This window comes from Cygnus atratus, chromosome 13, assembly GCF_013377495.2.
Source record: "Cygnus atratus isolate AKBS03 ecotype Queensland, Australia chromosome 13, CAtr_DNAZoo_HiC_assembly, whole genome shotgun sequence".
Classification (NCBI taxonomy): Eukaryota; Metazoa; Chordata; class Aves; order Anseriformes; family Anatidae; genus Cygnus; species Cygnus atratus.
In genome coordinates this window covers 14,381,794-14,399,462 of record NC_066374.1, presented here as the reverse complement: position 1 = coordinate 14,399,462, position 17,669 = coordinate 14,381,794, and the positions used below count along the sequence as shown (strand labels likewise).

The window sequence follows — 17,669 nt, the reverse complement described above, 5'->3', positions numbered from 1 at the left end:
ATTTAATGTATTTGAGAGTGACAGTGAGTCATCTCTGATCATTGTGTTTAGCAGCCTGGAGATCCACAGGCACCCAGGACAGCCTCGATTCCATGCCTGTATGACAGCTCAGGACAAGGAGTAGCAGCTCAAAGTCACCGTCTCTTTCCTCCCAGAGAGGGCTTCACGTGGATCTGATCCCAAAACACCATGGCAGTGAGAGTTAGGACCAGTTACAGACAGGGGCTTGGCTGGTGATAGCATCTCTGCTACCTGCAGCCCTTAGCCTGTTCTTAGCATGGGGGCACAGCTAGTGTATGTAGCAGTGTCAATTGTGTAACTGGTGTGAAATGAATAGTTAGAGCAGACTAAAATGCTAATAAAGTTTTTACAAAATCTCTTTAGGGTTTCATTTCAGGAGCAGAGTACATTGGTAATATGGAACTTACAGCTTAGTAGACTTAAAAAGGAGGATTTTTTTTTCCAACCCACAAAAACCTTATTTCTTAAATGAATTCTTTGAGAATTTTCTGTTCTCCAGCAGTCACCTGAGATGCAAGTGGAGTCGTGGGGGCTAATATTAAAAATACTGTAAGTGCTTATGTAGCACACAGGGCAAGGAGCAATAGAAAGACTCCTACCACTGGTGATTAGGAACTGTGCAAATACTGCTGAGCACACTCTTTGCAAAATTGAACTGTCCAAAGCAGTGCAATGCTCAGTAATGAGTGCTTGCAGGACCTACACACTCAAGCACTTGTTTTGACAATTGTATGGGACAAATCTTCAGCTATTGTAAATTGCTCTGAAGCTTTTCTTGAATTTTTGCTATGTAACTGGAGATGATACTAGTCACATCCACGAGTCTTGGGCACTTAGAGCAACATAAAGTCCTTTCCACATTTTAAAGTGTTTGAACCAACTTCAGAATAAATGTTTTAATTTATTTTGAGCTATGTAAAGGCCCAATAGGCATAAATATGGTAATGATGTGAAACAGCGATTTGTCTCTAATATGGATGGTTTCGAAGCAGTACAAAAAGTGATTGTGGTATCCCCAGAGGCAGCTCCCCAACTCCAGTCTGTGGTACACAATGTCTTTACTCGGTTTGAAAAGAGCAGCTTTCTCTTCCACTAAAATAAAAACCACTTGCTACATCCTAGAACACTAGAAGCTAATTTATAGCTCAGTACTGAAACAATATCTTTTTTTCTGAAATTGTCTTTACTAACTCGGATATACTGCTGCAAGCCAGAGGACTGCCATAGTTACTTCATGCACTGGAATGTGAAATGTGACTTTTTTTTCTTAGAGCTCTGCTGTGCTTGCTGTCTTGAGTTACTTTGTCATTTACACTGCTGAACACCGATGCAAGCATATCATGCAATGTAGTGTAAATATATGCATACAAAGGCAATAAACACCACTGTTATTTCTGCTTTACCAGAACAGCCTTACCTTGATCATTTTGCCATTTGTTTTCTGAAAAAGTTGATTCTGAATAGTTTATTGCTGCTTGAATGTTTATGGGCGCGCATTTATGCACTGAGTAGAATATTCTCTTGCAAAACCACCTCCCGTGTCTGGCAGAGGATGGTAGCTGTGCATGTTTGTGAGGTGGCAGCTGCCTGGGCTGGAGATCACCTGTGGCAACATTCGAATTTTGTGCTAAGTTGTGTGGAAATGTGCGCTGGTCTTTGAAAGATGTAAAATGCATTTCTTTTCTATAACCTCTTCATCATGCCATTTTTGTTGGTGACATGTCACTCAGTTGTTGAACAACTGCAAGGTGTGTTGGCCTTGGACAGACCGTTTTTAGCAGAACAGCAATATGCGAAGCCGGAATTGTTCATGTGAGTTATCTACAGTTTGGCTTAAGCAAGTACCTCGTGGTGGTGGTGGTGGTGGTGGTGGTTTGTTTGCTTGTTCTTTTTTGCTAGCTTGCAAACACATGGTATTGAAATTCCTTTCAGATCAAGTTTTGCACTAGAGTGCTGCCCCTTTTGTGTGCCAGGTTGTGCGCGCAGCCATCTCCATACACCTGGGGGTACACAGATGTCATCTCAAATATACTCCAAGCTATGCCAGCAGCAGCTTTCTCAGTTTATCTTCCCTCACTGCTGACACCTGCTCAGTGAATTGAGTGGCCGTGTGGAACCAGGGCCCTATCTGAGCGAAGGCAGCTTAGAACAGTAGGGGGAGAAAAAACAACCTTGTAATGGCATGCTTAGACAGCCTGCCTTGGTACCACTGCCAGCGTGTGCATAAGCAGGGCAGATTGGCTTCCCTCTTTTGGGGAGATGGAAGGTCTTGCTCATTCATCGCCTGCCTGCAGATGATGCCGAAAGCTGTCCCTGCGGTTCATATGGAGAGGGAGGAGCTGGCAGCATCATACTTGCTGTGTTGAAGGTAGCTCAGGTTTTTGCTGTGAGCTCCTGTCTGTTCAAGCTGGAATAAATGGACAGTGAAAGTCCTCATCGTGTGCATCCTGCTCTGCCAGGGTGGTGTCATTAACCCAGTCACTGCACATTTACTGTTCACATCAGGGCAGCAAAATCATTCCTGGTGTCCGTGACCCAGAGCTGATCACTCCTCTCACTTTCTCTTTCATGTGGTCTTGTCCAATGAATTGAAAGACACTAATTTATGCATAAAATAATGTATCATTTAAAGTCAATCTTTATGGAAATAGTAGCAATTCTGGTGCAATTAGGCTGCTAGTACTCGCTGGCTGTGGTGCACACTATATGGAAGCACCAGAATATTGTAAAAAGGAAGTTGGGTGGTTGTAAACGGTCTCAATATACTGAACATGCAGCTGGACCCTGCAAGCACGGTCGTTAAGGTGGACAGTAACAGGAAAACAGGTAGTTTAATCTTTTGCTGATTTGGCTTGGTGCTGGCTAAATTGATTTACAGTGAAAAGCAAAACCCCTCTGTGTACGTGCAGCAAGTTCATCGTAGCCATGCTGTATAACAGCGATAGCGTAATTGGACGTGGATTTGAGTAAAGCCCAAAGGGATTTTTAGATGAGTGTAGGGGGGGTGGGTGGGGGAAATGCTCCCAAGCACAAGTGTTAAACCTCTGTCAAGTGAAGTTTCTGAAATGTGGTCCTTTTACTTCGGGAAGAGGAGGAGAAAAAAAAATCACCATTGTGAGTATTGTTGCACATCGCTCTCAGTCGATGCTCCATTCAAGTGGATATAATGATTTAACACTTCCTGGGCCAGACAGGAAAAAAAGTTGGTTAATTGTCAAAATACTTGAGGTGCATTTTTCAGTCACGTCTTGGGTGTTAGAGAGCTGCTGGCTGGGGAAAGCTGCTCCAGCAGAGGTTCTACACAGGTAAATAGAAATGGTAGTGCAGGCAGAGCTTTCTCTGGTCATATGCACGACTCCAGTGAGACTACAGTTGAGTAGTATTTTAGAGGTTAAATAATTCGCTGCAAAATTTCTTGGGTTGCAGAAGTCAGTTGTGGATGGAGGTAACGTAACTAAAGTTTTAGCACAAGAAAAAAACATCAGGAAAAAGCTGTAGTCTTTCATCTGACTGATTTAAAAACATGTTTGTTTGTATACGAACCCGATTTATATAATCTTAGCATTTAAAGTATTGGGGAAAAAAAAAATCCAATTCTTCAAACGAAGACTGTTGCTTAATTTCAGGTCGAATAGGTATTTTTCCTTCTCTGCAATGATTTTTGTGCCGTTCGTGCAGCAGCTGTGTGTATGGCTCAGGCCAGAAGCAGCCGCCTGGCCTTTGGGCAGCAGTGCCGAAGCAGAGCAGCGTGCAGGTGCCCGGCACCTCCCGGGGCAGCGGCAGTGCGCTGTGCTCCTCTCCCTGGCACGCCGAGGGTTTTTGCTCCTGCTGATTAGTTTTCTGTGCTTTGCTTTGAAAGATTTCCTCTGGGGCCATTTCTCAGAACAGCTCCTTCTGTAATGGGTTTGAATTTTAAAACACTTCATTTCTTGCCTCCTTCCTTTTGTTTATCCGCAGTAAATGAGGCAAATAATTGGGAGGTGTCACCTGCCCCTTCATGAATGGTGCTTCTGTTCTTGTCCCCTTCTTCCAAGCAAAGTGCCCAAGAGCTGCAGCAGTGGAGAGCCTCTGAAACAGTCGTTGAGAACTTTACTGCTGCTGTTCATCTCCTGTTTCCCAAGAGGTACAGCTGATCCTTCTTTCAGATTTCCAGGAGGGATTCAGTCTTTTATTTGAGGATTTTGTTGCCTTTTTGCAGGCTCCTTTTCATTGTTCTGCTCTTCCAGGGTGATTCTGATTTATATCGGTGGTGGTTTTTGTGTTGTTTTTTTTTTCTTTTTTCCTTTTTTATTTCTCCCTTCACCTCAAGGGAAATTTGTCTCCTTTGTAGCCCTGGTGTTGTCAATAGACGCTCTATAAATAGCAAGAAAAAAGCTACAGGCGTTTCCATTTCTGTTGTCTTCCTTTGTCATTTGAAGCTATTCTCCTAGCTCCAAATAGGGCTAGATTAATAATTAAATTCTTATTAAAGTTGCGTTGCACAAAAACATTCTAGTATTTCATAAATAGTGAACTAGAGCTCTCCAAAGCACTCTCACAAACTGTCAGCTTCCCACTCATCACTGGACCTTTCTAGCAGTTCTCTTGCCACCTCCTTCTCTGGTTGCCTGGTTTTCACCACAATGCGAGGATATTCTCTCAGAGGCGTTCCTTGTTTTCTCTCTGGTGCTTTTGATGGCAGCCAGAACTTGATATGAAGATGCCACATCTTTTGGTGTCTGTGCAATCAGGATGTGTTATTCAGCTCCTGAAGCTGCCCAAGCAGCAATTGCCGTTTCAGTGTCCTCCCCGGAGCCCACCCCTGCTTCTCCGTGAAGCGTCCCCAGTTCTCCGCGAAGTGCGGTGTGCTTACAGCTCTGCCATATGCCGGCCCGTGTGCCTGTGGCTCTTGATACGCGCTCCGGAAGAAATGAGTAGCACGCTGTAAATTACTATCTTGTCTGCACTGGTGCATGGAGCAGCCCACCTGTTTGGAAAGCAGCCAGCTTGCGTTTGTCTTAGCAGATGGGGAAAGCAGAAAGCCGCTCCGAGTAGGCAAGGAAGCAATGTTGGTTCATTCAGTGGCAAGCGTGGCAAAGTGGTGAACTGAGCTGCAGAGCTGAGTAAGAGCGGGCACAAGTCTTGCGTAGCAAAACTACAGATCCTGGTGGCTGGGGAGGGGAAGGCAGCGGTCTGCCCAGTGCAGAGTGAGTTGTGGACGTTGCTTAGCCCCTGAGGAGCAGGAGCATGCATCTTTATCACAGCTCAGATGCTGGAGGCTGAAAGCGCCACCGAGCAGCATCTGGAGAGGAAACTGCAGTTCTCCCAGACCGCAGTAGGATAACAGTTGGAGGCAGCTGCAACACTGAAGAGTGGCCGGATTAAGTTAATCAAAGGCTGTTTGTTAGTAGATGAATGCCCAGAACAGCTAGGAAATAAGGCTGTGCGCAGAAATGTAAGTGCCTTTTCCACAGGGGAAAGAGCAGACACATTCTTAGAATTTATCAACAATTTTGTGATGTTGGATGTCATTGTCTTTATTATGCACAAAGATCTAAACACAGTCTTATCTTGTCTAGTCTTTTTAGAGGATAACAGCATATTACTGCTAGCAGTAAATCCAATTACTCTTTTAGGTCAAGGGGGAGCATTCTGTGCAAATATTTTTGGAAGATCTGAAAAAATTATTCTGTGTGGTTGACCCAAAGAGAACATATCAGAATTTTTCAGCAGATCAAAAAGTCTAGAAATTCCTACTCACACTGAAAGAAATATGTTCAAAAAGGCATTCAATTTTGATTGTAAGACATTTTTTTTTAATTTTTCAAAATGAAAATATTTCACAATGGGAAGCAGTTTCAAACTAGAATAAAAACACTTCCTAAAACCATCAGTGAAATATTCTCATATGGGGGTGAAGGCAGGGTTGTGAAAACCTTAAGAATTAATTCAAAATGAAATGTTTTGCCTAAAGCAGGTTTTAACAATATTGTTCTGGCTCACTTTGTCTGTTCCTGGTTCTCTAATAAGGACTTTATTGAGTGTATAGGGAGTGACTGTGCAATAGATACTGATGATCCATCTAAAGCAGGGAGGAACTCTGTCTCGGACAGGAGAAATCCACCTGTGGATGCACTGAAGTTGATTTAAGTGGGTTTTGTTCCTGTTTTCTGGGGGTCGAATTGTCGCAGTTGATAAGCCAAATTCTACCTTCTGCTTTGCTCATGCTTGCCCATGGCTAGCAGGAGGACTGTGTCTCTCCATCCTCTCCTGCCATCTTTTACAGAAAGAATTTCTGCTCGCTGCTTTGCTTCAGTCCAAGAATGAGGCCTCCAAATAGGATTAGGATTTGGCAGAAATCTTTGGGGGTGCTTGTACTGCAGCTTCTGCTGTGACTGCAGCAGTTTGGGGCGGTTTGGATGAGATGTGAGCCAGCATGGTTGGCTGCTGGTGCTGGGAAAGTGAACAAAAATGGTGGTCGATATGGGATGGTGAACCTCGCCCAGCGGATAGTTAACTGCTGAGGCCTAGGCTGCTCCTTCCTGTATCTGAACCAGCTAATTTAGTGAATATTTAGGAGTCTCTGCCTTATGCAGCAATCGCAGCAGGGGCTGGTGGTTGGCTTTGCCATAAGGATTATTACTTGGACTCCACTAGTAAACTGTAAATATTCCTGTGATGCTTATGCTGTAAACAGGAGTTTATCCTCCCTCTTCCACCAGACAGAGAAGAGAGCTCTTAGACTGTCTACTGTTGAATCTCAAAAGCCTCAACTCCTAATAACCAGCACAATCTAATGTAGATCAGCAGTAGGAAAAGTCATTAGTTCAGGTAGTAAAAGCCCTCTATTAGACAAGAAATTTGCTTTCCCAAGAATGTAAATATCTGAGCTCTTCCAGACAGCTACTGCCCATCTCAAAATTTATGCAGTATTTATGCATGCCATAAAGCTGTCCTTTTAATATCAATTCAAAGGTAAGCACAGAGAAATAGTTGCCAGAGGGGAAATTTATAGTATTTGGTTTGAGAACAAAAGACTAGGTGCTGCTTCCCAGTAAGAGGAGTGAATAAGTTGTGCTGTTGGCAACTTGTCATCGTCACAGCCTCTGTCCAGCAGCAGCCTCCAGATGCAATGAGAGTTCTGTTCAAGTGGAGCTCTAATTTTCAAATATCATCTAAGGAAAATCAAGGTAAAAGTTACAACTTCCAGAAGTTACTTTCATTTATTTATTTATTTACTTATTTGTTAACCTTTGGAGTTGGTGTGTTTCTAGTTTGGTGTCTGGTTTTGGTCATCTATTGGGTAGAAAGCAGCAGGGCAAAAGGAGGGACTCAAGAAACAGCTTGTTGTGATTTAATGTTAGCAAATGTGGCAGCTTGTATTTCCTGCTGCATCTATCTTCATTGTGAAAAATTGTGTATCAGAGTTGACCAAACTTAGAAGTTGTGAGCGTCTAAATGCAAGCTGAAAAATAAGTTTCTGACTTGTCACACTAAGGCCCCAGGGCCGTTTGGTGAGAATATTGCATTGGGATTTTGGCAAAGCTGAGTGGGGAAATGGTATGGATAGACTACATTCCATTACGTGGCTTTGAGTGTATCACAACCCCAGAATAGAATTTTATTTTTTAATTAACTTTTAAGTATTTTCATGCCTCAAGTTCGTTATATTGTTAAGGTGGCTAACAAAAATCACTTCAGTTTGGATAAAGTAGGGAGAAAACAAAGTGGTAATGAAAAGAAGCTGAGGGAATTGTTCTCGCATATATACCTGAGAGCTTTTCATCAACTACTTCAATGCGGAAAATGTTATTACAGAAAAATACCCCACTTTTCTACCTATTCCTTGTTTTGCAAACACTGACTTTAATCAAGCTATTTTGGAGGTTGTTTTTTTTTTTTAAAGGTTTGTCCTTGCAAGGAAAAGAAAGCAACCTGATACCGTAACGTTTTTTTCTAAAAGGGGAAAAAAATAAAAGCAAACCATTTCTTACATAGCTGTAAACATCCTCAGAGCCCTAGGTCAAGTCACTCCTGACCTTTCTTTCCTTTCTGTGGGTAGGGAAGGCAAAGGATGGAGGAGGTGCTCAGCGAGCATCGCCACCGTGTTCCACAGCACAACCTGACAGGCAGCAGTCGTGAGGTGTGTGCTGCGCTCCGTATTGTTCTTCCAAAAGAGTTGTGTTGGGGGAATGCTTTTTCTGTGTGTGTGTGTGTGCATGCCAAAGAAGGGATTTTTCTTCTATTTGTGGAAGTGTGATTTAACAGGCGCTCTAATACTCTTCATGGGTTGAAGGTCTAGTGTAGAAGTGTGATTTCAGTCCTTCTGAAATGCCAGAAAAAAAAAGTAATCTATTGCAAGTGTAAGTATCTTGAGGCTCATAGCATGCAAAACTAATCAGACTGAAAAAACGTAAGGGAACCTGAAGGAGGAAAACCATGTCACAGGTAATAACCTGGAAGGTCATTGCAGGAGGGAAGTCAAAACAGATTCCTGTAAGTACAAAATTTGTATGTTAAATTGTGTCATCTGTACAGCAAGAACAGCCTAACAGGAACAGGGAAATGCCTCGTTATTGAGGCAGATTCACCCTATGGTTGCTACAACATTTAGCTAGCGGAGCTGACACCTCTCCATGTGAAGACTAGGGAAAAAATGTTTCTGTACAGCTTTATTAAACTCTGAATTATATCAAAGAATATTCAGTGGGAAACAGAGCCAAGGCCTATGGACAGACTTGATGTTATGGTTTCTGGCAATTCTAGGCATGACTAAAATGAGGTTGGACATGAAAGACAGACATAAACCAGCAGTGTTTAGCTGGTGTGTTTGTATAATAGAAACATGTCTGAATTTATCTTGAAAAACATCCCAGTGCTGGCGGCCATCTTAAAGATGGCTTTCCTTTCTCTCAGTAAGGCTTGTAGGAGGAAGGAAGTGGATTTTATTTTATTTATTTATTTATTTTTCACACTGGCTTGTGGTCAGTAAGCGTGTACTTAACAGTCACTTACTGACTGTGAGTGGAAGCATATCCTAGGTCCTGCAATTAGCACGGACTCTGTAATGAAGGGAACCATAGAGAAAACGCAATGTCATCTGCTCCACATTGCACAGTATGTAAATACCACTTTGGATTTTTGTTACTTCCCTGAAAAGTACTGCCTGTTGTCTACTGTGGTGTATATGTGATTGCTTCACGTGTATGTTTTTTATCCCATTAGCAAAATCATACCAGACTCCTTGGTGATATTTCTCTCATTTCTAAAGGGTTTATTCACAGATGTTGAATAATGACTCTTTTATGGTTATATGGTTATACACTGATTATTTTTTAGCCATCAAAAATGGACATCAGGTTTTTGAAGCTTTTTGCATTATATTCTGCGTGGCTGAAATTTCCCCGTGGACTGGTTGTTTGCACCCTTAGCTGAGGTCCTGGTGCTGTCATTTCAGTGGCTCCATGAAGGGTGCCTGGCTGTCATCATAGCAGGGAAATGAGGCTTTGGGGTTAGGGTTTTTTCCTAGTTTTGTCATAAATTCTCAGTCTGACTTGAGGCCATTCATCATGTTAAGAAAAGGTTTTAGCTGTTCCTGTCAAAACAGTGACATCAATTATGTTACCCATACATCATCCCAGCATTAAGGCTTTATTAGAGCTGTGGTTCCTAGTATTTGCTCCAGATGTCAGTGCTATGATGTTCCTCAAAACCAAGGCTCTGCTACTCTGTATTCAAGTAACCTGAGGTGTGTTTGCTGATTTCAACACATTCTCCATTTATTGAAGGTGTGGCTCTCTTTATGGCTTTTTCACACTTAAATAAATCTGTCTGCAGGTGGTCAGAGTATGTGCGTGACTGGTAAAGGACCCGTTAAACTGGTAAAGGACCAGTAATTCATTCTACCCATTGACCCTATTAAGCAGCTGCTAGCCTGCTTTCTGCATGTTTTTTTAAAATTATTTTTTAAATTGTTTTGCAAAAGTGGTGATCCAGCACCACACAGCATGGAGCCTTGCGATTAATTCCCCCAGCTCCCACAGCTGAGTGGGACTTCTGGAAGGACTCTGCCTCTCACGGGGTCAGCCCAGGGACGTGCCTCTTGCCCGAGGCTGCTTGTGACAGTGGGACACGCCAGCTTGTTGACAGAAGGTAGCTGTGCATTTCACTCCTGCTGGCTGTTCATGTTTCTCAACACACATTATCCTTTATCCCTGCAAATGTCAGAGGGACACGCTGTAGGCTTCCTGCACTGTTGACATCGGTGTCACTGCACACAGCTCACTGGTGGCTTTGTGCAAGCTCCGGCCGTAGCAATGTCTGTGTGGTGACTTCTTGGAGGAGTGACCCATCAAGGCTTGTTGGTCTTTGGCTCATCTTCGGTGTTAACTCTTAGTGATCACTCCCAGCAAGTTCCCTTCAGTCTCCGGGCTGTCAGTACGTTTCATGAATGCATATGTAACCTTCAAACAAGCCCAAGTAATACTGGTATTGTTAAGGGAGCAATTATCCGGTGACCCAGACCTTGTGCTCCAGTGACCTACTACTCTTTTTTAACAGCTTGTGCTTTTCTATGAGCTTATACATCCCTTTTAATGACACTTTGTCTGGATTATTAGTCTGTGTTATTGGTGCTATGTGTAGTCTAATGAAGCAACAACAACTAAGGTGACAAGTGTCTCATACAGATTAATGAGGTCTTAATCAAGGTGACTGCCCACTGTGGAAAGACTATCAAGTTGAATCACTTATCTCCTATATATGATTTTTCCTAATGCCTTTTCGATAGGAGAATAAAAGAAAAATCTAGAGAATGAAAATGTAAGGGGATCATAGTTGTTTGAAGGAACCCATGTTTAAATCGCTCTGACAATTCTTAAAAATTATTATTCATTTGCAGATATTTAGGAAATGGTTAAATTGCTTGAATTACCAGCCAGTGCTTCCAGAAGCAGATAAATTTATATAGTGTTGCTACATCTGCAGTTGTAGGCTAGCATGTCAATGGTTACTTTCTCAATCTTTGGGATTTTTCTTGATCTTTGGATTTATTTATTTTATTTATTTGCTATATGGTTGTACGGTCTCAGCTTAGTTTTGGATGTAGTTCTATAGCTATGCATCACATTATGCATAACTAGTAGTGGTTATAGACTGTCCTTTGAAAAAGCATTTAATTTTCGTTCTTGAGAGATTATCTGTTCCTTAAAGCTGTAAGCTGAGGGATCTTGCTGTCCCCATTATTAAGGCTTCAATTTTTAGATAGTGGAAAAGTGTTTTAATTCTTTCTGGTAGTGTAATACTTTGAGGTACCTGGAGCTTTCTGTATGCTATACATTTTATCTTTTTACCATTTAATAGTCTGACCCCATTTAGAAAACATTTCAGACTGCATGTCATGTATATTATTAATGGCAGTATTGACTTATAAGATCAACTTTAAAAGATGACTTACTGTTTTACAAGAAAACCATCATAAAGGCTAATGTGCTTTCTCTTTGTACATCTACTTTTCTACCCATTGAAAATAATGATCAAGTCAAATGTCACTGGATTATTATCCTTGCTCTGAGAAACTCTGTATAATTACATATCCTGATAAAGACATGTTCTTTTTATGTTGGGGAATAGATATACTGATGTTGCATTACCTGCAGATGTGGAATGATTAATCCCTGATGTTAACATAGAGATTGCCTATGGTTAGGCAATAACAGCATGCTTTTTTTTTTTCAGTTATTCCACTATTTATGAAAGCTGCATGAAACAATGTAAATTGTTGATGTTTATGAGAAGTATTGTTTATGAAAGTAAATATTTTCCCCTCACCCCTCTATCATCATGACTAAGATACTTTAACACTTTAAATTTTATTTTCTTTCCCATAAACCTTTCTTCCCCTCCTTTCTTCCCCCAACCCTGACGTTATGTAGTTGATTTAATTCTCTAGATTGCTTTCCTCAAGCTCTAACTTGAGTTCATTTTGTTATGTGGTGACCACAGTTATGGATGACGCTCCCCCTGGCACTCAGGAGTACATTATGTTACGGCAAGATTCGATCCAATCTGCGGAATTAAAGAAAAAAGAGTCCCCTTTTCGTGCTAAGTGTCACGAAATCTTCTGCTGTCCACTGAAGCAAGTGCACCTCAAAGAGAACACAGAGCCGGAAGGTTTGTGGCACTATGGATCCATGTTCTGTTTGTTTCTATTATTTTTATTTTTCCATGTATGTCCCTAGAGTGTGCTGTGTGTTTTCCAGCCTGTGTCAGTGCAGTGCAACTGATGCAGGAAGCGTGATGCACTCCATGTCCCCCTTTGCTTGCCTGTTAGTGTCTGATTCAGCTATCACGGGACACTATATATAAGCTATGTACAGTATCGTTCTAGATGAGAAGTAAAATGGCGCTGCTTTTTCTTAAATAAAGTTTGTTTGTTTCAGCTCTCATCATTACACACTGCCCTTTTTTTGGCTGCCAAAAGTTGCTTGCTATTTAAACAGCATCAATTCCAAGTCGGTTCTTTGCAGTAACGTTTCTGAAGCTGCACTTTGCTGAAAATAATGGCACTTAGGCTCAGATTCGGCTTGTCCCCAACACCTTTCACTCCATAAGGCTTCTGCATAGCGCTAGAGAATGCTCATGACAGCTGTACTTCAGTAAAGCAGGATGAAGTTTGTATGTAATGCACGTCCGGTTGCATTTTGGAAAATGAAATGCATGCAGAGCAGAAAAAATAAGCAGAATGTTTTCTTTTTCAGATAAAGCAAAGGTATGGTCTTTTCTAATGCTGTGTTAACTAATATGAAATTATTAATGAGGTATCCATATCTTTAACTTGCTGGTCCAGTGTATTTAAGATGAAGCTGTTTTTTATTATATTTAAGAAAATATTTCCTTTATTGTTCCTTATGCGTTTTTCATTACTGCCTCCATATTCCACATGGTAAGGCTTCTACTTTTTGCAAAAGCTTCAGTATGTGCCAAGACAAGCAATGCTACTGCTGGTAGATGTATTTTAAGATGAAATATTTCGGGGAGATCTGTGTTTTTATTTTAAAAAAAAAAAAAAAAAAGGCATTTCTCATCTCACCAGAAATATTCAGTCTGACACAAATACTGGTGTAAGGTGCGGGGAGAGATTTTTTTGTTTGTTACAGTGATGTTGCAACTGAATTTTAAAATTGGGTTTTGAAAACATGAGGTCTAATTCTTCTCAGTTCTGGGGCTGACTTGGGTTTTGATTTTGCAATTTTGAATTCAAAAAAAGTAAAGCTGAATCCCATAGCACTCTTCTGGATTAACAAATATAATGAATTTCCTATCATCTGTCAGGATTTGAGTTTGTGAGTAAATTATGAGCCCAGAACTGCTCATGTCAAGATCCTCTAGGAAGACAATGACAGCTGAGCTGCTAGAGGTGCTCAGCAACACTGGCAAATGTTATTTTGTAAATTGAAGGTTCTGCATGAACTGTAAAGTAAAGGGTGTTCTGTATCAAACAGATTTGGGCTCTAAAGTTGACCTCATTGACCCACATACTGTATTTCACATCTCCTTTGTGCTCACGTGGAACTCCAGCAGAAGTTGATGGTTATTTCAGTGGAACTTATTACTGACAGCTGGATTTCTCCCGGTGACTAGCTCTTAGCTGCTATCATTTTCAGTGGATAAAACAAGTTACATACTAATGGCATGTTCAAGAGGAAAACACGGGAAGTGGATTTGTGCAAGGCATTTTATCTCCAGACTGAGAGTCTCCTGGGGGCGTGGTTTGGTTCAACACTGAGAATTTCAGGATCTGTTGGGAGAAGCTTGCAAGGTACAGGCTCAAAGTGAAGACCTAGAGAGCATCAGTTCTGCTGAATTGTTGCCTGAAAGCCAACAGTTGTTCTTAGACTCTCCATAAATCTCCATACTCTCTATCCCCAACAGCTGTTACTCCTTCCTCCATGGCATATGGTATTGTTAATCATTCTTACTGAAAATGTTTAGTTTTAAGAGGAACGCTTTCCATCTTTTACTGCAGTATACAAGGATGAATGTTTCTTCCCCTTCCCTCCTTTAGCCCTCCTTCTCTCCTCCAGGAATTTTGCATCACTAGACAGGGCACAAGAAGCTATGGCCACTTACCCCACAATCAGCTGACTTTATGGGAATTCATACAGATATTATTTCAATGGAATTTTTATGTTGCATGATTTCTACAGATGTTTCTGTGAAAGACACTTCTAACATAAGAAGGAAAATACATGTTTAAGAGTCCTTTTAGCCTCTCCTGCAGCTCAGATTGCCTAGGGTATTTTTCTTTGAAATCTGCAAATGGTTTGGCAATGGTGTTAGACCCCCCTGAAAGGCTGACGTGTGTCATCCTTAGTGGTTCACTGGCACAAAGCTGAAAACTTACGAGTATGAAATGATTTAAACTGAGCTATCAGTGCAAACACAAGAACAGTCTGTTGAAGTCAATGGAACAGCTGGAAGAAACCCGATCTGAATACCTTCTAGTGAGAACCCAACAGTCAACAGCTCAGTTGTGCCGTGAGGATGAATGATAAAAAGAAAAGAGAAAAAAGTTTAAACCTGTTACCATAGTGTAATTTTCACATTTTTAAAGGTACTGGAAAGTACAATAACTAAGTAGCCATTATGAAATTTCCATTTCCAATGATGGCATTTTACTTAGGTTATGTGAAACATTGCAGACTTGAAAGACTCTGCAGTGAATATAAAAATGTACATTTTTCTTCTTTAGCTTCTGAGTAATGACATAGGAACACAAAGTAAATCCTGCAAGTTTCTAGCACTGCAACTCATCTAAATATTTTATTTAGATGATAGATTTTTTTCTCTACACTTTTTAACCACACTTTCACACAGGGTAAGTGCTTGGGCCATCTCATATATCACTTCAGGATTTTGATCTGCTAAGCATGTATGATGATGTCAGGTAAAAGATTTTCCTGGCTTTCTGTGGGCGTGTTTGGGGAATACTCTACTACGTGCTGAAATACTTAAACAGCACCTCATTCTGGTATTTGAAATAGGCGACCCAACAGATTTATTTCTCTTATCTCAGACCCATTTCTAAAAACAAAATAGATCCTTGTTTCTTAACTTAACTTGCCTTGGTTTCTTCTTTTCCTGATGCCCAACCTGCCTGCAGACAGTCTCATCATTTTTCACAGCACCCATGTGCCTCAAATACACCCAGAACAATACTCAAATGCACAGCAGAAAAGGTTGGGGCCTGGTATATTCGATATCAACCTGCAGGACATACAACTGTTCTTGGTCCGGTAACTATGGCAAACACAGTCTATTTTAACTAATAGATGTGGAAAGAAGGAGAGAAACAATGGGAAATTAAAAAATATATAATCTTTCCAAAACGTGGAAATTTCCATTTGGGCCCCATGCCAGCTGGATGACATCTGGATTGCACTTCACATAGGAAGCTGCATTTCCTAATTCTATGAGAAACTCTGGACTAAGTTAAAAGATGAACTTGTGCTTCATTCTGCATCATTTCAGCTCTGTTTTCTCAGTCATTCTACGGTTTACAAATGCTGTGGATCTCTCAAATGCAATAAAACAAGAGGAGCTGACATCCTTACCTGGATGCAAGGTCCTATGGGCATTGAGCATTGTTTACAGTTACATCCAAGCTGTAGCAAAATACAGGGTGTTTTTGTAGCTTCCCTTAAGCCAGGAATACACTGCTAGCAGGAGAAGGGCCATCTGAAGTACATTTTGCAGCTATTTGTTCTCTTAAATAGTTTAAACATAAGCTGCTGCTATCTGTGTAAAACATGGTTACGTAAAAAGAAGTCTGCTCCTGGAAAACTAATTTGAGTTGTATTATTGCAACCAGAGGAGAGAAAATAATGAGAGAAATGTTTTTTAAAAACACCCATTGGTTAGTCACAGTCACATAATCAAGAGCCTTGGCCTTTTGCCCACAGTTCTGTTTTCATGTTGTTTTTTTTTGACTTGGTAACATTTAGTCTCCCTCCAGGCATGCATAACCTTTTTACACAAAAAAGCAGGCAAGCATGGCAAAACCTGCAGTGGGGATGGGGACAGGGAAATCTGGGATAGCAGCTGGTAATGAGTAAAGGCAGCTTTCCTCAACCAACAGGAAATCTGATTAGATAGAAAATGTTAAGGATGCTAATGTGAAACAAGCAGCTTCGCGGTTGCCCTTGACAATGGCTTGTTATCTTCATCCCTAGCAATGGGATGACTGGCAGAGCCGGTCCCGGGGGCGAGGAGAAGGTAGGACACTTGAGCACATTATGTGGGAGGCTGGCTCTTCTGCCTGCTCCATGTGCACACGCTGTTTTGTCACCGGCAGAAATTCAGAGCCTTTATGTTGTCATATTGAATGTCCCTTTGGTGCTCCAAGCATTGTGTCAACACTGATAGTACTGTTACTTGGCACGCTAATTATATACTTCTAGACCAAATCAGTCCTATTAGCCCAGCTCCCTCATTCGCTCATGTTAATACATCTGTATTTCTGCATTTTAGAAAATTAAAGGAAGGGGAGGAGAACCTGTATTTGGAATCACGGAGAACTGTAAGAGGCTTTTAACTTTGTATATTGTTCAGATCTGAAAAAGGCTTTGTATTCCAGTGGAGGAATACTGAGGAATAATAGAGATGAGCAATGTGAAATGTAGGTACAGCCCCCTGTGCTGATCATGTCTGAGATGTTCAGAGCCAGCACGCTTGGCCGTGAGACACCAGTGGGGAGGTTCAGGATCTGTGCTGCGGGTGTGTTCAACCTTGGATTTAAGCTGGACCAACAGCTGCCTGAAAGGGGCTCGCTGGTTCATTAAATACAGGCTCCTGCTAAGTTAAGTTTCTAAATAGGATCACATTATGAGGGTTGTGCTGCCTTGATATTAATTGATCACATTTTTTCGTCTTCCAAGATGCTTTTCATCATGTCTTCAGCTTTCAGAAGGTGTAAAGGCTTTCTGAGGTGAAAAGTGAAGACTTGCTTTCCCGTTTTCCCAGGCTTTTGCCAGTAGGAGTATTTAACCCTTTCCTGCTGCAGATAAGCAGTCTTGCCTGGAGCAATTCAGCCCTGAGAAAGGAGTAAGGGAGGGCAGACAGTCTGCTATTGCTTCGTGTTGGGCCCTGCAGCCCTCAGTGCTCTCATCATCACCCTTTCCCTCAGCAAAGACCCCTTCTTCCTCCCTGTAGGAGGACTGAGCACCTCTCAGTCCTCCTGCAGGGAACGTGAGGTTTTCACCCTGCCTTGAGTCCTGGCACTGGCAAGAAGAAGCAATGTGCAATGCCTGAACCTTGTCCAATATCAAATGAAAATAAGCTCTAAATTCTGTCTCTCTGGAGTTGCTGCAGCTATGGGATCATATCTGTTATGAAGAATGATCTAGAAGGAGTGACAGAGACCACAAAAGCCAAAGGTCTAAAGCTGCCGCAGTTAAAATGGCTTTTCCCCCAAGGGAAAGCAACTTTGGTTTGAGTGATTAAGTGACAACCTTCTATTTCAGGGCATTGGGAGGAAGTGGTGACAACAGCACTCTTACTTTCTTCAGATGCTTAGTACATAAAGCAGAACAGCTCAGTTCTGTGAGTGGCTGAGCCCTCTTGCCCTGATCCTCCAAAGCCTTTAAGCACATGATTAACTTTAAACATTT

At 41.5% G+C, this 17,669-nt stretch overlaps 1 long non-coding RNA gene across 1 annotated transcript in view; it reads right to left on the bottom strand.

Moving 5' to 3' along the window:
- Positions 1-17,669, bottom strand: part of LOC126913460 (uncharacterized) — a 42,073-nt gene that overhangs the window by 3,103 nt on the left and 21,301 nt on the right. The gene's annotated exons all lie outside the window — the stretch shown is intronic.